We start from the raw sequence: 24,242 nt of genomic DNA, 5'->3' as shown, positions 1-24,242 counted from the left end.
AAGGGCACTGTTGAAGGCAGGGGGTGGATAACATGGTTCCTTCTACATACTGGTTCTGCACAGGCAGCTGGAGGTGTGATAACCCTGTTTTGGGGGTTGGTTCTCACTGTGGCTCAGCCGCCTGCAGCTGTGTTTGTTGCATCTGAGCCTCAGGGCTGGACTGAGACATAGTTCAGCGCTCTAAGTCCAGGGCAGCATGTAATTGAATATTAACAGGAACCAGCACCAGGAGCTACTGGGACTCAGGAAGTCACAATTCCTTCTCTGCTGCTCCTTTGTCTTAGTGGGAGGTGATTTCTGGAGGCCTTAATGGATGTGAGACAATATGCTTCCCTCACATTAGCTCCATTTTGCAAACTAAGGCTTTAACTACATCCTACCCTCTCTGATCATCTCCTCATGCACCTTTTCAGCAAGACGTGAAGTGCACTAGCTACAGCCAACCCAGCATCCCACAAGTGGCCAAGTGGGGCAGAGCAGAGACCTTACACCTTGTATCTCCAGAGAACTATGGGGGAGGGTCTCACTTTCAAGGCTTATCAACATTTGCCAAATACAAATTATTGAACTTTTTGCCTCTATTTCATCCTTTTGAGAACGGGAGTTTTATTTGCAGAATGGTGATGCTATGAGCAACATAGAAGGTCTAGAAAGCGATTTTAAAGTTGAAAACCTTTGATATCATGCCTTTGGTAAATATTCAAGTTAAAATGCAGCAACAAATTCATAGGTAGTAGCGAGTCAGTGGCAAAGCAAGCCAATGGGATTCTGAGCTGCACCACAAGAGCATCACCTGCAGAGGTAAAGATGACATTACCCCACTCTTCTCAGTGCTTGCCTGCCCACACCTGGAATACTGAGTTCAGTTTTGGTCCCTGTTGTACAAAAGAGATGTGGACAGGCTGGAGAGGATCCAGAGAAGGACCATGAAGATGATTCAAAGACTGGGAAACTTCCAGATGAAGGAAGGTTGAGAACTGGGTTTGTTCAGCCTGGGGAAAAGAAAGCTCGAGAGAGATCTTATTGCTATGTTCCAGTATTTAAAGGACCGTTACTCTTTATTATTATTCTTATTATTACTTATTTATTATTTATTATTATTGTTACTTATTTAAAGAAGACAGAGACTCCCTTTCTAAAAGGAAACACATGGAGAAGATGGCAGCTAGTGGGTACAAGTTACTTCTGGGGAGATTCCAACTGGACACGAGGAAAAATTTTCACAAGGTCAATCATCCATTGAAACAATCTCCTTAGGGAAGTGGAGGATTTCCCAGCACTGGACATGTTTAAGGTTTGGCTCGGTAGGGTGTTGAGCCATCTTATCTAGACAGTGTTTTTTGCCAAGAAAGGTTGGACCAGACGGTCCCTGAGGACCCTTCCAACCTGGTATTCTGTGATTCTATGACTATTCATGTTTTCCATCAAAACTTTTTAGAGCTGACCAGCGCTCACTTGCTCCCTCTCCAAAAGTATGGATGATCATTCCTTCCCTGAGACTGTGCTGCAGATCTACTTTGAGAAGTTCAATTGATAATCATGTCACTTGTACAGCATAAATAGTGTTTTAGAAGAAGAAAGATGCCCACAGAAACCTGCCCATGCCATCTGATCATTCAGACCTTGGTGCTTGTTTAAGAAGGGAGAAGGGAACACTTTTAGAATACTGGAAAATTCCCCAAGACCGTAAGCGCTATGCTGAGTAACAGTCAAAATTTTAAAAGTCCATCTTCTTCTCCTCGTTTTACTCTTCCTTCTCACTTTAAAATTCACAATGTCCTTGACTTTGACCCTTCAGGTCCACTATCACTTGCTCATTGCACGACCCATTTCTTTTTTAAAAAAAAAACAAAACCTTTCTCAATCTTCTTTTTTTTTCATTATTTGATGTACAACAGACTCTGCTATGAGACTGCTTCTGTTTTTTGTTTGGTTTCTCTCTTCCTTTATCTCTACCCAGAGACATCCAGGAGATTGTTTCATAATCTTTCCAGAGTTCAGATGAAGTATATTCCTTCCAGATAGCCTGCAAACTCCTTCCTCCTTCTTCCCCATCACCTACCCTTCTTCAACAACAGCCCAGGCAAATTTTATCTATCTATTGTTCGTTTATTTGCAAAATCAGAGTTCCTTGTTAGGGAAAAATGAGAAACGCTCTATTACCTTTGCCATGCAATGTGTGGTTTTACACTCTACCACACTCACTAATTTTTTCTAGCCCTTGGAAGTGAGGACCACAGCACCTCATTCATCCTTCTGTCAACCACATGCTGTCTGAGGAATATCTGCTGAAAAGGAGACCCTTCATTCCACTTATATAGAGCTACATTGGTACTTTGGAAGAGAAAATTGGTGTAACCCCAGGCTGAGAGACCCAAGGCGGTTTAGCCTGGAGCAGACTGAGAGGGGATCTTATCGATATCTAAAGGGCAGGGGCCAAGAGAAAGGGGCCAGACTCTTTTCAATGGTGTCCAGTGAATGGACAAGAGGCAATGGGCACAAACTGGAACACAGGAATCCATCTGAATGTGAGGAAGGGTGACACAGCACTGTAACAGGATGTCCAGAGAAGTTATGGAGAGATTGGAAACCCACCTGGACACATTTCTGTGCAATCTGCTTCAGGTGACCCTGCTTTAGCAGGGGGGTTGGAATCTCTAGAGATCCCTTCTAACTTCTACCTGTCTGATTCTCTTAAACTATGCAATACATAGGAGGAAGGATTGATTTTGTTATCGGTTGCTGAAAGCTTCATGCTTCATTTGGGATCACTGATTTCCTCCTGCTGTTGGGGAGTTAATTAACACCAACAGCATGTTTGAAGCTGGGCTAAAGCACAAACACAAGATTTGCATCAATATTTTGTATTCTGGGCAGGCATGAGGAAGATGGAAGAATTGGCACATCTAGAGAAGACATTCAAGAAAAGGAAGGGCTAGAGAGAGATGCTGAGTTCCCCACAATCCCCGAGCAGAACCCAACCATCCTGAGAGATGCTGATTGACTTCCAGAGTGGAAGACTTGAGAATTAATTTAGAAAAGTTAATTTTAATTCAAAGAAATTTGCTTCAAATTAGAAAGCTTTTAGGTTTGATTTGTGGGTTTTTCTTCTTTCCCAGATATCAAATAACAATAATCTCTACAAGAAATCATGCCAATTTAGTTCTGTTGTACCCAGAACAACTGTCAATATCCTTTTGTAAGTCTCCTGTCTTAGAAGGTAGTTTTCTTCTTCTCATGCCTTTTTGTTCTCCTTTTTTTTTTTCCATTCTGGAGAGTTTTCTGAACCATTTATAATCCTCATAGCTTTCCTTTCATCCTTCTGCAACTTCTCTCTATCTTTCTTCTGCTTTCTCCTAGAACAGCATCCAAACCCACACCGAATATTCCAATGGAGCCTTCATTAGAATGGAATAATTGCTTTTGATGGTTCACCTATTACACTCTTGTTCTTATGCCACAAAATTAGATTTGCCTTTTTCTGCAACAGCTATGGACCCTTCAGTGTCTCCTTCATGGCTCTTTTTCATTTGATTGGCTGCTTGACCAGGAATTTGCCACTTTTCATTGACATGTTTGGTTGCTTAGGACCTTCCTGAACTAAATCTAGTTGATTTTGTACTAGTACTTCATTTTCCAAGCAATATTTTGGAACACGTCCTCCAGAGTAATTATATATTCTTTATTTTGTCATCAAAATAACTAATGAAAATATTAGAATCCAGTCCAGAAGCAAACCCTGTGGGACCCCATTTGGAAAGCCCTCTAAATTTGAAGTAAAGGAATTCGTAATTCTTGTGTGAATACATTTTTTTTTTCTGTCAAGTATGTCTTAAGATGTCTTCCCAGATCAGAGTTCCCAGTCAATTTATGGAAATGTCATGTGAAAGGGTGTTAAAAACCCTGCTTATTTCAAAATATCTAACACGTAGTCCGTCTTACTTCTTCTGCAACACAGTTGTTGGCTTCAAAGATGGAAATTAGATAGTTTTAACATCACTCATTTATAACAAATCCAATCTGGTTGATTGTGTATTTCCATTATCAGTCAAGTACTTAATAACTTATTAATAGTTTATTGTATTATTTCTCTGCTTTACATGCTAAACAAACTGTTGTATAATTCCTTAAGTCCTTCTTATTTCCTCTCTTTAAAGATGGGCACTGTTTGCCCTTCTCTCCTCCTCAGGGATCTCCCCTGTTCTCCATGAGGTCTCCTGGATAATTACTAATGAGTCAGAGATTGCTCTGGCTAGTGCCTGAAGTGCTCTAGGGGGAACTTCACCCAGTCTTGCTGACTTGAACTGGCCTAACTTCTTTGCATTAATTTAACTCTTTCTTTTGCTGTTTTGGATTATCTTGCACCGTTGGTAAATGTGGTTATGATAAATATCAGTTCATCTTTTTTTTCTTTTTGTTTTTTTTTCCTTCCTTCCTCCTGTGGCTAAAGCTTAACAAAACAAAACAAAAGAAAACAAAAAAAATAGAATAGTCCAATCTATTCTTATTATTTCTGTTCTCTTGGTTTTGGTTAATTCAGTTAGGTGTAACTGCCATTGCCTTCGTATTCTTTCTGATACCTTTACAGAGCATTCTTTTATCACCCTCTGTATCCCTTCCTAATTGAAACTCTATTTGTCCCTGGCTTTTTTCATATGCATCCTCCATAGTCATCCTGCTCCTTTACAGACATCATTTTCCTGATCTTGTTTCCAGTCCTTGTACAGCTTAATGTCCATTCTCTTTTTTCTGCTTCCCTCGCTCCTTCCTTTCTTCAGAGAAAGATGCTCCATCATTTTGTTATCTCCTTCAACCTAATTAACCTTCACCTTCCTCTTCTCAGTGATCTCCTCCCCATTAGTCAGTCTCATCTCAGAGAGCCACAATTTCCTCCTCCTACAGGAACTTTGCTCCACCATTTGAACTTTCATTGCCAGCCTCCTCCAAACATACTTTCAAGCCCTTCTGCAGGGAGTGTAAGGCAGTTATTATGCATTCCATCTCTACAGAACTAGATAGGAAACTATTATTTATTTTGCTCTATTATTGCAGTTCTAATTAATAATCAATTTATCTCTTAAACCTATCCTCCCCTCTGCAATATGCCAGTCCTTGCCCCAACTTTTATTTCCAGCCAGAAGGATGAAAGCTCTGAAGCTCTTTTTAGGGAGTTAGATTAATATGATGGTCCCAGTAAGCCTTACAGAGGTCGCCTGCATGCTAAGACACCCCTCTTTGGCTCAGTGGGAGACTGAGCAGGCATTTATGAAAGGCAATTAAGAGGTCTGAGTGCATTGTGCATTGAAACATCTCTATACCCTTTGAGATTTATAGTGCCCAGCACACAGAGGGAATTTTTTCTTCCACCAAAAATTGTGCTGTTATCTTTTCGTAAATCAGAGAACAAACCCAGACTCATATGAAAGGTATTAAATTAAGTTCCCAGCATTTCAGGTCATGGTTCTTCGTAAAATGATTACATCTCTGAACAACAAAGAACATGAACCTGCAAGGTCACATAAGCAGCAGACCTGCAATTCCACCTCCATCCACCTACCTCTTCTTTCTTGTTGACTAGACACAAGTGACTCTTGCTCAAGACTGTCCTTAGGCTGTCCAGACTCACTAGCACTCTTCATCGAGCAGGTTCAAGGTGTTAGGTAGCATTTAAGCTGGATGATTACAGCTGTCAACCTCCATTTTGGCAAACAGTAAATAAGAAGCTCTCGCTATATGAGCAGTCTGCTCCTCATCAGTGGGCTACTGGTGAAGCTGGACATTTTGCCACAGGAGAGCCAGCATGAACCTACAGTGCCAAGCCCATGGAGAACACTTGGTGGGACCCAGAAGAGCAAAAATTTTTCAGGCTTAAGACTTTCTGGTAGTTTTAACTACCCAGAGAAGATTATTGAGAAGATAGCACCAAATATTTATTGGAGGAACACAGTGATAGAACAAGAAAGGGGGGACTATTTACAAAGGCATATAGCAATGGGACAAGGGGCAATGGTTTGAAACTAGAGAAGGGTAGATTTAGACTGGACATTTGGAAGAAGCTCTTTGTTACAGTGGTGGTGGAACACTGGACCAGATTGCCTGAGGAGTGGTGGAAGCCCCATCCCTGGAGACATTCAAGGTCAGGCTTGCTGGAGAAACCTACTGCAGTTGGAGATGTCCCTGCTGAGTGCAGTGGGGTTGAACTAGATGACCTTTAAAGCTCCCTTCCAACCCAGTGCGTTCTATGATTCTAAGAGGCAATCAGCACAAGCTGCAGCAAAGGATATTGCAACTAGATATTAGGGAGATCAGAAAGCTTACTGTGAAACTGGACAATTATTGGAACAAAAGACCAGGAGAGCTTTGTGGATTTCCATCCTTGCAAAACTCAGCTGGGCAAGACTCTGAGCAATCTAACTGGAAGGTGAGATTAGCCCTGCTGTGAGAAGGGAGTCTGGAAATCCCTCAAGGTCTTTCCCTCTCCAGGCTATTCTGTGATGCTGCAGTCCTGTACAGATGCCTTCAGGGTGGTTCTATTGCTGTCCTGCTCATTCTGTCTGATTGCCAATGAGATTGCTAGGCTTGCCCAAGTGTGTTGTTTCTGTGGGCACAGATTTCACTGCATCATAGAATGAGTTGGATTGGAAGAGACCTTAAAGATCATCTAGTTCGAACCTCCCTGCTCTGGGTGGGGACACCTTCTACTATACCAGGTTGCACAAAGCCCCATCTAACCTGGCTTTGAACACTTCAGGTTTGGAGCCTCCACACTGTGTCTGGGCAACCTGTTTCAGTCTCTCAGTATCCTCATGGTGAAGAATTTCTTCCTAATGTGTAATCTTAATGCAGCTTCTTCCATTTTGAAGCCATCACCCCTCATCCTGTTACTACACACCTTTGTTACTACAGCTCGTCTGTAAGCTGCTATACTGGAAAGCTGCTGAAAGGTCTCTCCCTGGAGCCTTCTCTGGGACTCAACAACCCCGATTATTTCAGACTCTTTTTATAGGACAAGTGCTCCAACCCTCTGATCATCTTTGTGGCCTCCTCTGGACCCACTCCAACAGGTCCATGTCCTTCTTGTGTTGGGGGCTCCAGAGCTGGATCCAGAACTGCAGGTGGGGCCTCATGAGACAGGAACAGAGGAACAGAATCACTTTCCTCAACTGCTGCCCACAATGCTTTGGCTGCAGCCCAGGACACACTGCTTCTGAGCTGCGAGTGCACATTGTTGGCTAACGTGGAGTTTCTCATCAACCACCACTCCCAAGATCTTTTCCTCAGGGCTGCTCTCTGTCCATCCCCTGCCCAGCCTGGATTTGTGCTTGGGATTGCTCTGACCCAGGTGCAGGACCTGGGTTTGTATGACTACTCTGTGCAGAATCCAGAAGACTCTATTTCAGATAACAGGAAATTCCCAGGTAATTATGAATTCATGGGTTTAACACTGATCCCAAACAATATCAAAGAAAATCTGATAGAGGCTCTGATCAGTAATGAATTAAAGGATGCCAAGCTGATTGATATACCCGAGCAGCTTTATGGAAAGCCTGTCATGTCAACCAAATGAATGTTTTTTTTTTATAAGAATGGAAGTTTGGTTAATAAAGATAAGTCTGTTATAAATTATTTAGATTTCTGCCAAGTTATTGAACAGATCCTGAGCACATGCCCCAATTAAAGAAAAATGGTACAAAACCTAATCTGCTATACTAAATGGATTAAAAACTATTTCAGCAAGAGATCTTATAATGTAATTTGAAATTCAATTATACCAGAGATATTGAAGTCTTCCATTTATTTATTCTGGACCCTGGATTGTTCAGTGTCTTTGGGATTGACCCAGAGGAAATGATAAGAATCATCACCAATAAACTTGCAGACGATGTGAAAGTCCGTTGTACCAGACCCATGGTAGGAGGGGAGCACAGAAATGAGATGAATTTAAAAGCAACAAAGTGCAGTGTTACAGTTGTTAAAAGGAAAGATCATGTTTGCAAGGTGGAAGTCAGCAGCCCAGAATGTGGGAGCAATGAAAAAAGCACAAATAACCCACTGAACGGGAACATGCTGAGAAGAGAGATTTTTGTAGCAACCCCAACTCAGATGACATCACCGAAGGCTTATTTTTTTCAGGAAAAAGACTTTGTGGCCTTCTTGAAGATGGGGAAGAAGTTGATTTGTCACCCAGGATGGCAATCAAAAAAGCCATTGCAAGGAGGTACAAATCACCACCATGCAGGGATTTGGAACTAGGTGATAGTTAAGGTCCATTCCAACCCAAACCATTCTATGCCTCTCTGCTCTGGTGAGACCTCACCTTAAGTACTGTGTCTAGATCTGGGGCCCCCAACATAACAGAGATCTGGAACTGCTGGAGCAGGTCCAAAGAAGGGCCACGAAGAGCTGGAGCATGTTTCCTGTGAAGACAGGCTGGGAGGGTTGGGATTTTTTCAGGCCAGAGAAGAGAGTGCTCTGGGGTAGACCTTATAATTACATTTCAATATCTGACAGGGACCTACAGGAACGCTGAGGAGGTACTGTTTACAAGGTCTTGTAGTGACAGGAGGAGAGGCAATAGTTTTAAACTCCAGGGTAGATTTAGGTTGGACATAAGGAAGAAGTTCTTTACAATGAGGGTAACGAAATATTGGAGTAGGTTGCCCAGAGATGAGGTGGAGGCCCCATGCCTGCAGACATTCAGGGTCAAACTTGATGGGGTTCTGAGCAACTTGGTCTCGTTAAAAATGTCCCTAGCTCATTGCAAGGGGCTTGTACAAGATGACCTTTGGGGGTCCCTTCCAACCCAGTGCATTCTATGATTCTATGCTTCTATGATTTATACTGTTACAAAAGCAGGACATCACTGCTACCCAGCTACTCTGCACCTTGCAGGCACTTGGAACATGACTCCTCTGATGCACCAGGGATTCAGGATGCTGGCCAGCAGATGCAGAAGGGAGCAAGGCACTTCCTATTTCTCTTCCTTATCCCTTTTCCTCACTCGCCAGCTTCAGGCATCCACTGGTTTGTTGGTAGAAGGGAGATTGCGGCCTCCTTCAGCTGTCACATCCTGAACCCCTGCCAGGTCTGTGTTGCAAGAACCGATGCCAGTGTTTTTAACCCAGGGTGTATTTGGCCCCTAGTGTTCTCCATGACATAGAATAAACATTAGGGAGGAGATTCAGGCTTCAATGAGAAATGCTTTCCCATGATACGTTTTCATTTTGGCATGCACACTGTTTATGATGAAAGGATCCTAAAATAATTGTATTAGATGAACCGTCTGTTCTTCTTGCTTTGAGGCCAGTACAGCATGACATTTCAGAGACAAAATGTTGTGGAACAGCCTCTGACTTAGAGCTCAATGGAACTTTTCTGAAGCCACTCTTCTTTCTCTTTTTATTTACTTGGGGATCATAACTGGAAAACATCAAGTTTGCAGCACAACCTTACCAAAAAATCATCCCATGCATCACCTAAACCTTAAATTATCAGTAAATTTAATTCTTCAGAAGGCTGATTCACACGCCGTCAGCTCCCCAGTGGAAAAAAAACTCCTTCCAATTCACTGGAATTCCAGGATTCACAAGAAATACTGCATTTCCAAGTGGAGACTCTCTCTGTCCTTAGGAGAACTTATTTCTGCATGCAAGTTCAAGTCAGTCTACAGGACCTTAAATCAAAGGAGACTGATGCCAGGTCAGTTGCTGAGTAACTGATACCGATCATCACATCCTGACCAGCTGGATGAATGACAGCAACAATTTCTTGGGATAGCATCTGAAGTCATCTGCATTTTCTTTCTCTGCAATTAACTTGTGGCTACAACCTTAACAAGGGGAAATTAATTTGTGCTGCAGATAAAGGTTTGGTACCATGTCCTTTGCACAAAGGCATGTGATTATGAAAACTCTGAATCATGATGCGCATTGCTTGGATTATTGCAATGACAGGAAAGCGAAGAGAGCTCCTTGCCAAATGCTTTGAGAGTCACAGGTGAAAAGGGTTTAGCCGAAAGCTGTATCATTCATGTCGGGCCAGATTCTCCTTTGGGAAGTGCTCTGTGCTGGAAGCAGGAGGGGACAAGGTTTAGCAGGTCCTTGCTTCTCTTCTCCTTTATAGAGTCTATGGGAAGAGGCGGGATCCCAGCAACTCAGCAGCAGTGATGAGGCACACAAGCTGTCCCTAGCATGAGGTGTGGCATACAACACGCCTGGGAAAGGTCTCTTCTGCGTGCCCCTGCTGTAGACAATGACCACACAGGACACAAGCTGAGCCTTTACCATCGCAACTGCTTAGGTTGTGCTCACTTGAGGCAGTTGCTTCATAGCTGAGATTCTTAACAATCACTAAGGACAGTGACAAATGGAGGATGGCGGAAGTCTTAGCTGAAAACAAGGCAAGTCCTGGCTGTAAGAACTTGGAACTGGTACTTTTGCCTGCATCCTAGGAAGGAAATGGGACAAACTGAGCAAGGCATTTTTGTTGGCTCATTTATTTATTGTTCTGTGCACAGCACAGGGTGTAACTATCACCAGTCATTTTTGGCTATTGAGCTAGCACCAAACATCACTGTGTTACAGCAAAACACATTAGCTAATCATCAATTTACTTTTAGCCACGATGACTGCACAGCTTTCCTGTTTTTGCGCAATGCTGCAGACAGGAGACAGATCCCACAGTCATGAATTGTTCCTGGGTGGAGACTTGCTTATTGCAAAAAGCCCCATGGGTGTGGGGATGTACATTGGGGCATCTATAGAGGTTGTCTGTTGGACTGGTTAGACTTCACTAGTGACTGAATGGGGTCAGGGCATAGAGTCAGGCATTGCCCAAGCTTTTAAATTTTTAGTGTGGTCACTGGTATAGCTTGGGCTGAGACTAATGAAGGCTCTCCTAGACTATGACTGGGCATAGTCCTGATCTTAATGCTCCTGATAGAGAGTTTCACTAGAAGGTTCCTGTTTTGGAGAGTAAAAAGTTTATCTCAGTGTCCAAGGGCTGCTGGCTGGACTCAGGGCCAGGGAACACAGTCAGTGTAGCTGTTACTTGGGTGTTCTTCCACAGTAGCTGCTGTCAAGAAGCATTACCCAGGTGCACTCCAGTTCTTTGTCACAGAATTTAAATACAGAGAAGGCATAGATTTCCTGCTGGCTTAATGCTTCCCAGCTAATTTTCCCCAAAACACACGGAGGCACATTAACCAGTCTTAATGATCTCTTGTTCTTTAATTCATCCTTTCTTTGTCTTCCAGCATCTCTTTTTTTTTTTTTTTTTGCTCTCCTGTAACTTCCCTGTGTAAGCAGGAGTTTCCAGCACTCAGACAGAGGTGCTATAAAATGCATAGTAGCTGGGGTTGTCCCAAAGAAGAGCCTCAGGCAACACAGTCAGCCATGGCTGGGACACAGCCCAGGGCATTTCATAGAATCATAGAATGTTTTGAGATGGAAAGGACCTGTAAAGGTTGTCTAATCCAACCCCCATATACTGAGCAGGGATGTCTTCAACTACATCAGGTTGCTTAGAGCCACAAACATCTGACTTTGAAAGTTTCCAGGGATGGGGCATCTACCACCTCTCCAAGCAACCTGTGTCATTACTGGTCACATCGCCCTGATTATAAAGTTTCCTCCCTAGATCTAGGCCCTGCTAAAAAGCCCATCCTCATCTTTCTTACAGGCCCCTTTAAGTACTCAAATACCACAATAATGTCTCCCTGGAGCCTTCTCTTCTCCAGGGTGGAGAACCCCAACTCTCTCAGCCTGTCCTCACAGCAGAGGGATTCTATCCCTCTGATAATTTTTGTGACCCACTCCAAGAGGTTCATGTCTTTCCTGTGCTGATGACTACCAACACTCTCACCAAAGGCTCCTCCTGTATCTTCCAGGCTAGCTCCTTGCTCTTTATATGCCTCTCAGTCAAGCACTACATAGGAACATCCTTTGTAGCCTGCATCAGATCTACTAGCATCCCAGCCGTTCTGCAGGGCAGATTCAAAAGCCATTGATGGGCAAGGAACTGCTCAACCCTGTGGGTCTTTTCTCATCAATCCTGAAAGTCAGGGGCTGTTGAGCTTTAACAGAGATATCACACACACTTATCTTTAGTTTGCACTTCAGTTTTCATTCATTTGGGGTAAACAAGGTTCCTTTGGCAGAATAAGCTGCCTTTAGCATTATGCTGACTTTTTGCTGGTATAATATAAAAAGCACAAGGGCTCTGCTGATGCTGGTATTCCAACAAAATATTTAAGCACAGGTTTAGCCTAATTCTTTGACAATATTACCAGATTTATTACATGCAATGAGCAAACACAGAACAGCATTTCAGTGACAATCTCTGGATTGAAAACAGGCACAAAGAAATAATTTCTCTGCTCTGCAACATCATAATGGCTTCTTTTACTCTCTGATGGGTTGTAAGATTACCAGTTTCCTTGGAGGTTTCCTTACACTCTCTCATACATTAAAAAGTCTCCTATTTGATCTAGTACACTTTCCTGTTTGTGCTTTGAATTGTCCCTCAGGTTCCTCAATGTCCAGATTATGCCAGATCTTGAGAACAAGATCTTGAGAACAAGTAGCTGAGGGAAAGGAGGTTGTTTAGTCTGGAGAAGAGGGGAGACCTCATTGTTCTCTATAGATACCTGAAAGGAGGTTGGAGTGAGGTTGGGGTTGGTCTCTTCTCCCTAGTATCAGGTGATAGAACAAGAGGAAGTGGCCTGAAATTGTGCCAGGAGAGGTTTACATCTGGTATCAGGAAAAATTTCTTCACTGAAAGAGTGGTCAGGCATTGGAACAGGCTGCCCAAGGAGGTGGTGGAGGTGTTCAAACAACACATAGACATGGCACTTTGGGATATTTTTTAATGGCCATGTTGGTCTTAGGTTGATGGTTGGACTTGGTGATCTCGGAGGTCTTTTCAAACTGAAACAATTTTATGATTCTATGATTTCAAGATTTAAAATCTACAGTTTCAAAAGATTGTGAGTGATTTTAACAATGCCTTTCTTGTGGAATCACAGAAATGTTTGGGTTGGAAGGGACCTTAAAGATCATTTAGTTCCAGCTCTCTTGCCATAGGCATGGACACCTTTTATTATTTCAGTTGTTCAGAGCCTCATCTAACCTGGAGTTGAAGACTTCCAGGGATGAGGCATCCACAGCTTCTATGGGCAACCTGTTCCTGTGCCTCACCACCTTCACAGTGAAGAACTTCTTTACATCTAATCTAAATTTACCCCCCTTCAGATTAAACCCATTACCCCTCTCCAGTCCTTAGATGCCCTTGCAAAAAGTCCCTCTCCAACTTTCAATATGCATCTGTGACTGTTTTAGAAGATTTCCTGTTGTGCTGCTATTTTTTTAGTACTATTGAGTTGTGATTTTAATAAATACTAAAACAGCTCAAAGACAGTCCACTTACAAATGAAAATCAACTGAATTTTAGTGTTACCTAATACACTTTCGTGGGAAAAGTCTTGTACAACTGGGTAAGGCAAGCAAGCAGTGGGAGTCAATAGAAATTTAACTGAGTTATATGGCAGTTATTTTTAAATGCTGTACAGTTAAACAGAGAATAATTTAATTTTTACAGAGTTTTTAATACCCTCTAAAATCCCATTGCATTGATTTCATCTCACCTAAGAGCTCAACAGAAAGATATGATTTCCCGCTAAGTTCTACAGGATCATACCATAGGTTTGTATCCTAAAAATAGTTTTATGCCCAAGCAAGAGTCTTCTTTGTGCAGGAGACTGCTTCCCCCCAGCTGCATCTCTCTGTAAGATGCTTTAGCCTTGGATACTTCTGCTTGCTTTTTGTTTCTCAGATTTTATCTCTGGGGAATAAAAGGGAAGAAAAGACGAAAGAAGAGGTTGCCTATTATTTTTTAGCTACTCTACTTAATACACTCAACCTCTTCCTCTGCCCAAAAGTCTACTTTTGGAAGCCCCGTATCATGTCATAAATGCTACTTGTTTGCACAGAGATTTATTTACTGTGCTGAAAGAAGTTTTTGTGCTCCCTGCCTCATTTGCAACATTATTGCTGATTGATTTCTGCTCTACCTATTATTGTCTTGCCAGCAATATTCCAAAGTAAGGTTGGGTCTATGTCAGAAAAATTTGTTGCCTTACACTGAGCCTTTTTCAGCACCGTCTACTCAATATTGTTCCTCTCCCCAGCTACTGCTCCAATAAACCAAAACAGCGAACTGTTGTCTGTAACGAAGAATAATTGGAAACATCATGCCTGCTTCTTTCAGCACAAGTAACAATTCGGCCATTTAGGGCTCCTCTAACACTCCTGAACACTGAACTACTAAAATCTTGGCTCCCACTAGATAGTAATATTCAAAGTTACAAACTCCTGGCAGCATCTACCTCTGCACTGCACAAAGATGGAGAGGTCAGGCTAAAATAACATATGGGAACTGAATTAGTGCATCTAAAAATCCATCAGCTAGAGTTGCAGCCTTCTTACCTGAGCATTTCCTAGCCAAGGATTTGCCAGGCAAGTAGCAATTAATGATGTTTGAAAAATGTTCTCCAGGAAATATTTGCAGTGAGCTCACTGAGGTTGCCTTTTGTTTGCTGTCTTCATGCAGACCCCTTGCGATGGCCTCCAGGCTTGGAGCGTGGTCTCCAGGATGCTGCTCCACCATAAGAGGAGGATGAGCAATAACACCCGCATTACACCTGGGGTGCTGAAGATTCGGATGTGGGACCCCAGAGGACATACAGGAGGCCAGAAGTAAGGCTGGGACAGCTCCCACCAGGTCTGGATTGCAGCTTTCTCCTTCAGAAACATGAGACCATACCCCCAGATTGATTTTAGGACTTCACTAGGTGGATCTAAACACAAACAAGGAAATCCTCTGCCTTGGATACCAAAGGGGATGTAGACCCAGCACAAAGCACACTCGTGTTGCCTCCTTCCCCAGCAGCTGGCTGTGACTCATCCCTTGGTTTTCTCCTCCCAGCCATGACTTGTATTTGCAGGGTGATGCACATGTGATGCCATCTTTGTCTTGGCTTTGACCACCCAGCTCAGTGCCCATGGCATGTCTAATGGCAAAAATCCCTCCCCTGCTTCTGTTTCTTTGAACTTTGAGCTGTCTTCTGTTATCTCCATATCACAGTGATGCTGCAAAGTTCTCTTTTTCTTAGGAGAAGGTATCTTAGGCTGTAAACACAAATGTATCCTGCCTTTTCAGGAAGACATGGCCGTGACATGCTGTGCAGATGATGGCTTTCCCAGTTGAGAGGGTGCAGGACACCACCAGCATCCTTTGATTTGAGATTTTCAATCTCCTTCAATTTCAGTTGGGAAATTTCTGGAAATGTTTTTCCAGACACAGTCCAGCTCAGCACACTGGCAGTGAAGGTCTGTGAAGTTTTCCCAGAGAAAACCCCTCCAACACAGTCTAAGTCCTGGTTTTGTTGCTTTTTCAAGGTCTAGAAGGAATGTAAAGCAAATTGGACTTGCATGGTGAAAATGTCCAAAAATAAATATACAGAGTTTATATTGGAGTCCTGTGTCCTGCTCTGGAGTCCTAAACATAGGAAAGACATGTTCCTGTTGGAGTGGGTTTAGAGAAAGCCACAAAAATGATCTGAGGGCTGGAACCCCTCTGCTGTGAGGACAGGCTGAGAGAATTGTGGTTGTTAAGCCTGGAGAAGAGAAGCCTCCCATGGAGACCTTATAGCAGTCTTCCAGTACTTAAAGAGGGCCTATAAGAAAAATAGGGGCAGAGGTGATAGATGCCCCATCCCTGGAGACTTTCAAAGTCAGGTTGGTTGTGCCTCTGAACAACCTGATCTAGTTGAAGTTGCTGACTGCAAGGGGGTTGGACCTTTCAAGGTCGCTTCCAACCCAAATCACTCTATGATTCTATGATTCTGTGATTTATAGTTTTTGAACCAGAAAATGCAGAACAGCAGAACCCATGAGGTCTCCAGAGGTCTAATGGGTGGGCAGAGGAACCATTTGGTGAGAATGGCACAAGTCTGACATCCCTTCCTGCCCAGACATCCCACTGGACTACTCTATATCCGTGCCCAAGGCAAGAAAGAGAAAACAACAGAGCCTCCAGGACAAGCCACCACCAATTTAATGATTATTAACTGGCCACAGAAGGTTTTAGGTATTGTAGTGATAGATGCAGCTCAAGGGTGGAGAGAGGATCCAGGACACCATCAACAAACTTCACAGCTGATGGCAGTGTGCCGTCACAGACTGGGAGTGCGCATCTGCTTCTGGCCTTTATGGCATTGGTAGATATTCAGGCAATAAAGACAATAATGAGGTTATTTTGAGTCTTATTTTGACTCTTAACAGATGATTCCCATACACCATGCAAATCTGGGCGAGTTAAACTGCCCTGCAGCCCTATGTGTAAAACAGGTGTTCCTGTGTCATTTTTATGGATAACATAGAAAGAGAAACTGGAGATGGACACACAACCCAGTACAGCCAGCAGAGATTCTCAGGGGAGACATCCTGGCTCTACTGAAATGAATGGAAATCCTGCCACCAGCCTTACTGGGATTTCAGCCCAGGACTTTTGGATGCTTTCTACACACTTCTCTTTATGTCTCTGAGTGATATACCAAAGCTGTAAGAGGCATCAGATTGCATCATTGTTTGGGCATCACATGAAAAAAGCCTTGTGCAATGCTTCTCCTGTACTACTGGAGTAATTTTTGCCATCTCATGTGACACATCTCTTACTTTGTTTTAAAAGTATAACTGGCTGGCATGAAAGCATTTTATATGATATCATATTGTATTATGTTCTATTAGCCCCTGGAAGTCCAAAGTGGTATCAGGAGAGCAGTAGGGTCCAGCTGGAAAATGTGTTACAGCCCATAAACTACTCTCCTTTAAAGTGTGAAAGGTTAGACTGAACTACCCATCTATCTTCTCATTATTTAATGTGGTTAATTATGGGCTTAGATTGATGCACAGAAGGCCTCCACCCTCCACCATGTTTGGTGGTGCCTCCAATGAGACAACGTACAACCTGCCTCTATGGGGCATGGAGAAAATTCCCTTTTCTTCCTCATAAAGCCTGTGGAGAAAGTGTACCTGGGTGGTCACATACCAAAAGCACTCCTGAAGAAATGAAAAGGTCCAGTCAAGAAGATTCAGAAGAACAGACCTTCTGCAGTCCGTGGCGAGCACAATTCTCTCCGACCTCACATGTAAGATGAAAGGGTTGTATCTAGAGATGCTTCCTGGGTATTGTTGTCCTGCTCAGGTTATGGCACTGGATTTTACAGAAAGCGAAACTAAGGATGCACAGAGGGACAAGCATCCAGATTCACAGATTCACAGATTGCATTGGGTTGGAAGGGACCCTCAAAGTCCATCTTGTCCAATCCCCCTGCAGTCAGGGACACCTCCAATTAGATCGGTCTGCCCAGGGCCACATCAAGTCTGATCTTGAATATGTCCAGGGACAGGGTGTCAACAATGTCCCTGGGAAACCCATTCTGTGTTTGACATACCAAGAATGGAGCATGTTCCCTCCACTTGGCTGAAAACTCCAAAGTTCACTGCCAGTGTGGTTGTCATCCTTCATCCCAGACACAGCAACACAACACCATGTGAAACAGGGGCTAGTGCTGAAATGTCTGCAGCTGCTGGGGTTCAGGGACATATTCTGGTTGAAGTCAGTGGAGCTGGGAAAATGTCCAAACCCCGAAATCACCAAGCAGTCACTCGATACACATGAGCAACAGGTCAGGGAGGTGGAGGGAGTCGTGCACATGAGGCGCATCCCATTGTGAGTCAGGTCCATGTCAGAGCCGTGTCACCAGGAACAGGAAAATGCTCAAAAGCCCAAAGCACTGGAGCAAGTCCCAGCAGCGAGTGGCGTGCAGTTGTCTTGGAGGAGGCACTGCTGGCTCTATGCAGCTCATTCTGCTGATGCAGAGCTCCCCTTCAAGGGGACACCAGCTTGGCAACTGCACTAGTCCAGGGAAGCATTTGGGAAGATCAAAGGCAAGAATCATAGTGCATGAGGTCATCTGGTTGGACCTTTCTGAGGTGACGAGCTGGTTCATCTGGCATGAGGGCCCATAGGCATGCCCAACAGAAGCACGTGCTCTAGCCTAGGAAAGCATCACACAAGGAAGGAGCCACCAGTCACTCCACCACTCATTCCAATCTTAGATCAGGTTTCCCACTACAGTCTTGAAGCTTTTCCCTGATTTGAGTTTGTCTGTCTTCCACTTAGAGTCACTGGTTCGTGCTATGATTGTTTTGAAGTTTAAGGTGGCCATGAGAGCCTAGTATCCCACATCCTGTGAAAGTACACAGGAAAAGCAATCTTCTTCTGCCCAGCTTCTGACTATCTGAAAAAAACAGTTTTTGCACTTCTTCCTCCAAAGCTTTGCCTCCAGCCCTTGAGCAACAGTGATTGTAGAACTGTAGAATCATTTAGTTTGGAAATTACCTTTAAGGTTACTGAGTCCAACTGTAAACCTAACACTGCCAGGTCCAACACTAAACGATGTTCCTCAGCACCACATCTATAGGTTTTAAACCCTCCAGGGATGGGGACTTCACCACTTCCCTAGGCAGCCTGTTCCAGGGCTTGAGAACCCTTTTGAGGAAGAAAGTTTTCCTAATATCCAACCTAAACCTCAGTTGGCATAACTGGAAGCCATTTCCCCTTGTCTTATCACTTGTTACTTGGGAGAAGAGACAAACCCCCACGTCACTTCAGCCTCCTTTCAGGTAGTTGTAGAGAGTGAGAAGGACTCCCCTGAGCTCCTTTTCTCCAGGCTAAACAACTCCACTTCTCTCAGCTGCCCCTCATATGACTTGTTCTCTAGATCCTTCACCAGCTTTGTTGCCTTTCTCTGGATGCAATGTTTCTCTTCTGTTCCTTTTCCCCCTTTTGCAAAGTCCTTTCACAACCACGAGCTGGGCAGAGCTCCTCACTATGCGCCGAGAGGAGAACATGCTTCTCACAAAGGTTTGCATTAGTCATTTAAACTGGACTCACACTGGGAGGTCATACTGAGTTCCTTGTCTGCTGAATGATTTCCACAGTTAATCTTTTCAGAGTATACTCCTGCAGTAGATGGAGACAACCTGCCATCCTTCTCCCTAGGAGGTGAACTTTCCATTGGTGAGTGTTTGAATGAGCACTCTTTGCATGGGGAGTCCAAGTCAGGCTTATTCATCCACCCATGTGTCATCTGAAAGTGGCACATCACCGGCAGTGATTTTGTATTTACTCTCAGACCTCCTTCTGATCCCTCTGACACCTCACCTTCAACACTGCATTTGGTGCTCATTCCCAGCTGAGGCTGGTCTTTGAGGTCTGCCAGGCAGACAGTTTTTAATCCATTCTACAAACACTTCTTTGATAATTCAGTTTTTTGATGGAAGTGTATTGGTGATAAGTACACATGGAGCATGAGGTACAAGGACAAAAGTCTGGGCATAGTGTACAGTCATAACTGCCTCTATCAAACAAATCTGTAATGTCACCCAAAAGTGATAAACCAGGCTCATCTGAAAATACTGTTTTTTGTCTGTGTTGGGTTTGTGTCTGGTGGTGGGTTTTTTTGTAGTGAGTGAGGGATTACTGGTGTAGCTCCTGTAAGAAACTTCTAGAAGCTGGCCCCAAGTCAGACCCTCCTCTGGCCAAGGCTGAGCCAATCCGTGCTTCTGCAATAACATATTTAAGAGGAAAAAACATGCTGGACAAGTTTTTGGAGAGGAGGGGAGTGTGAGAGAAACACCAAGGTCAGTAACCAGGAGAGGGAGGCACACACCAGAGCAGCCATTCCCCTGCAGTTGATGGTGAGATGGCAGAAATCCCACCTGCCATCTATGGATGACTCCATGCCTGAGCAGAGGACTGCATCTGAGGAAGACTGTGACTCTGAGGAGAGCCCACCCTGGAGTGATCTGTTCCTGAAGGACGTCACTTCATGGAAGGGACCCATGGTGGAGCAGTTCATGAAGAGCTGCACCCCCATGGGAAGGACTCGTATTGGAGAAGTTCATGAAGGACTGTATCTCACAGGAGGGACCCCACAATGGAGCAAGGGAAGAGTGTGAGGAGTCCTCCCTCTATGGAGGAAGGACCTGGAAAGATTGCATGTGATAAGCTGACTACAGCCCCCATTCCCCTCCCCTCTGCACAGCTTGGAAGGAGGAGGTAGAGAAACTAGAAGTGAAGTTACATCTGGGAGGAAGGGAGGTGAAAGAAGGTGTTTTTAAGATTTGGCTGCATTTCTCTGCTCCAATTTGATTGGTAAATTGGTGGTGTTTTGTTTAAATTAAATTGATTGATTCCAAGTTGAGTCTGTCCTTTGTCTGTGACCACAACTGGTGCCCTCCCTGTCCTTGTCTCAACCCACAAGCCTTTTGTTGTGTTTCCTCCTCCCCATACCACCAGAGGTGGGTAGGAGTGAGTGAGCAGCTGTGTGATGTTTAGTTGCAGATGGGTCTAACCCATGACAATATCGAAACCAACTTGACTGATGCTGATTATGTTCTTGTCATCTAATTCCATAGGGATTGAATTGTATGTAGTGCTTCCACTGCTTTGCATAGAACTTGCTGTCATGCCTGTAGTTAACAATGTTGTCTTTCTTGCCTTTCCATCAACACATTGTCCTTTCCTGACCTCCAGGATCTCCTTCATATACCAAGCCTTGCAGTAAAATAAATATGAGCTGTCCAGAGGATTATAGAGGCAACTGTTAAGGACCCCTTGATACAGATTTTCTAGCTACTTATGTCAAAATATTGGTGTGTAGTAGATAGTAAATATCCTTCTTGGTTCTGCTAAAAGCTGTGATTGATCTAGAGTACTGCATCCAGCTCTGGAGTCCCCCAACAAAACAAGGACATGGATCTGTTGGAGAAGTTTGAGAGGAGGGCCACAAAGATGATCAGCAAATTGGAGCACCTCTCCTACAAGGGCAGGCTGAAGGAATTGCATCTGTTCAGCCAGGAGAAGTAGAGAAGTCTTCTGAGGAGACCTTATAGCAGCCTTTCAGTACCTGAAGGGGGCCTACAGGAAACCTGGAGAAGGACTTTTTATAAGGGTTTGTAGTGATAGGACAAGGGTCAATGGTTTTAAATTGGAGCAGGGTAGATTTTGATTAGACATTAGGAAGAAGTTCTCTACTATGAGGGTGGTGAGACACAGGAATGTGTTGCCCAAAGAAGCTGTGAAAGCCTCCTCCCTGGAAGTGTGTAAGACTAGGCTGGATGAAACTTTGAGCAACCTGGTCTAATGGGAGGTGTCTGTGCCTGTGGCAGGAGGCTTGGAACCAGATGATCTTTAAGGTCCCTTCCAACTCAAGCCATTCTATGATTCTATGATCTCACCTAATTTTAGCTGCTGAAAAGTCAGGTGTTCAGTGTGAGCCAAGTGTCTAGCCTCCCCCTCTCTAGTCAATGGAGGGAAGCACTTTTAGAAAGCGACTCATCCCACCCATCTCTGGAGCAGCTGAATCACCCTCCAGAAGAGCTGTCTCTCTCCATCAGCTCCTCAGAAAGGCAGGAAAACTAGCTGGGTCAGACACCAAAGCTTGATAGCCTTCTTCCCTTCTAGTAGAAATGTAACATCTCCATTGCAAAGACTCCTTTTGCTCCTCATATACCTTAAATACTTCTCATCTTTATCTGTCTTAGCCTGTCCACCACCATGTGGCCTCTCACAGCTAAAGTTTCCCTAGTTATTCACGACATGACACCTGCCTGGTATCTATATCCAATCTTTCCCCTGGTTTTCATTTCTTCTTGCTTCTTCATCTTGCTATTCACCTAGGATGGGCACCGCAGTCATATAAACTTCTTCACAACCTTCCCATTTTCATGCAGGGGGTTTCGTCTCAATGTTTTATCCCATTTCTCTGCACAGCTTTGGAAAACCTACTGTGCTACCAACTGCTGCTTCCCTCTTTGAGTCTGTTCTCTCTTAGCTCATACCAAATGCTATCACAGGTGATGTTCAGAAATCTGAACAGCCACCATCTTCCAGTCCAGTGATAAATATAATTTTATCTGTTTGAACCAGTTCACTTCTATTTGGGCAAGCCATTTGTGTCAGAAATTATGTCCTCAGATTTTTTTTTTCCTGCCTGTCACATACCTGACTCAGACTGATGTTCCTGTTAACAACAGCTGTATTTTCTGTAATGTGTAATGAGGGTGGGCTCAGAGAAAAGCTCATCTTGTTCTCTTCTGTAGCTCTGTGACCTGTGTTGATTCTCAGATGCTACAAATACTTGCTCTTGAGCTTGATTACAATCAGGCCAACTTGTTTTTAAACTTAAGATGATGGAGAATCACAGATTCATAGAATAATTTTGGTCAGAGAAGACCTTTAAGACAATCAAGCCCATATCTATCTATCTGTCTGTCTCTCTGTCTGTCTGTCTGTCTGTCTCTCTCTCTCTCTCTCTCTCTATCTATCTATCCATCTAGGCCAACCTGCCTCAAGACCAAGCCTTTTACCATGTTTTACCAATAACTCACTAAAACACCTTGAGACAAGCAACTTTTTCTTTCTCAATATCCCTGTCATGCGAAGGGAAGCATCAACTCTGCTTTGCAAAAGGCTTCTGAATTTCTTGGATGCATGAAGCTGCAAAAGTACAAGCCATTACTACTGCAGACTCATGCTCGTAACAGATGTTTCCAGCTTGGAGAACATTCATATCTAGTTCCCCCTTTAAATTAACTAGCTCACATGATTACTCCTGTAATGAGCTGGGGCCCACAAAAAAACACGCTGTAACTACCAGAGTTCAGAAGAAGTATTAGGACAAAAGAGCTACTACAATTGCCCTGGAACCAGATTTACAAGTACTGATAAACCATGGCCTTAAGAAGCTAGACATCAGGTCCAAATCTGAATCCTCCCAGGACTCATATGCATTCATTTCTCCTCCCTCTCTCTTTCCTCCCTCCCCACTGCTTTTGCCAAAGTAGATGAGCTGGCTACTGTTAATAACGGCATCATCCTGAACATTTCTCATGTTGCAGCACCAAGACTTGTTAAGGAAAATCACCGTGTAATGGCATTACTTTGCACTTTTATACCTTTCAGCTAGGAACTCCAACACTGTCTGCAAGCACAGATTGATTAAGCCCCATAGTGTCCTGCCTGGTAGGAGCTATCACCCACCCTTGCCAGCCACCATGCAGAGGCTTGGTCTGCTTTGCTCACCCCATGTGGCAAACCCATGTCAGAGTCAGGAGGTGGAAGCAGAGACTGATTCTCTTGACTTTCTGACTTCCTCCACATATGACCTGGCTGGAAGTGTCCAGAAGGGCTTCTTCTGCAGTTCAAGGGTACTGGTGAGGTGCAGCTACACAGTGAGAGGAGCAGGATGATTCCACCCTGCTTTAGCATATTCTCTCCTCTTCTCCCAGTCTGGGAGCGATAAAAAATGATCATAGAATTCTTTAAGTTGGAAACAACCTTTAAGACCGTAAAGTCCTACCATTGACCCAACACTTCCAGGTCATCAATCAGCCATGACCTTCAACACCACGTTGCTTTCAAAGCCCTCCAGGGATGGGGACGCCACCACTGCCCTGGGCAGCCTGTTCCAGGGTTTGACAATCCTTTCAGGGAAGAAATTTTTCCTAATATCCAACCTAAACCTCCCTTGGTGCAACTCAAGGCTCTTTCCTCTTGTTCTATCACTTGTAACTTAGGAGAAGAGACTGACCCCCACCTTGCTCCAACCTCTTTTCAGGGAGTTGTAGAAAGCAAGAAGTTCTCCCCTCAGCCTCTTTTTCGCCAGGTAAAACAATCCCAGTTCCCTCAGCCACTTCTCACAAGACCTGATCTCCAGCCCCTTCACCAGTTTTGTTGCTTTTCTTTGGACACAATCCAGCATCTCAACATCCTTCTTGGAGTGAGTGGCCCAAAACTGAGTGCAGTATCTGAGGTGTGGTCTCACCCATGCCAGGTACATCAGTGGAGAGGCTTTCTGCTTGTGCGTCTCAGTGATGGGAAGCTGTACAACAGGATGAGGGCTGGACAGCTCCAGTGAAGGTGCCTGGCCTCCCCTGGGTCCTATGTCTGCAGACCAAACCTACCTGGATGGTGGAAGAAGCATCCTTGCAAGTCCTGACTCCTGAGATCAGGCCATCAAGTTCCTTCCCTTCCACCAAGCACCACAGGAAATGCTCGTGTCTCCTGCAGGAAATAGTGCAGCTGAGCAAATCCTCCCTGTCTCTCCCTTAAAT

The sequence above is a fragment of the Indicator indicator genome, chromosome 3 (assembly GCF_027791375.1).
Source record: "Indicator indicator isolate 239-I01 chromosome 3, UM_Iind_1.1, whole genome shotgun sequence".
Lineage (NCBI taxonomy): Eukaryota > Metazoa > Chordata > Aves > Piciformes > Indicatoridae > Indicator > Indicator indicator.
This window is presented reverse-complemented; position numbering follows the sequence as displayed.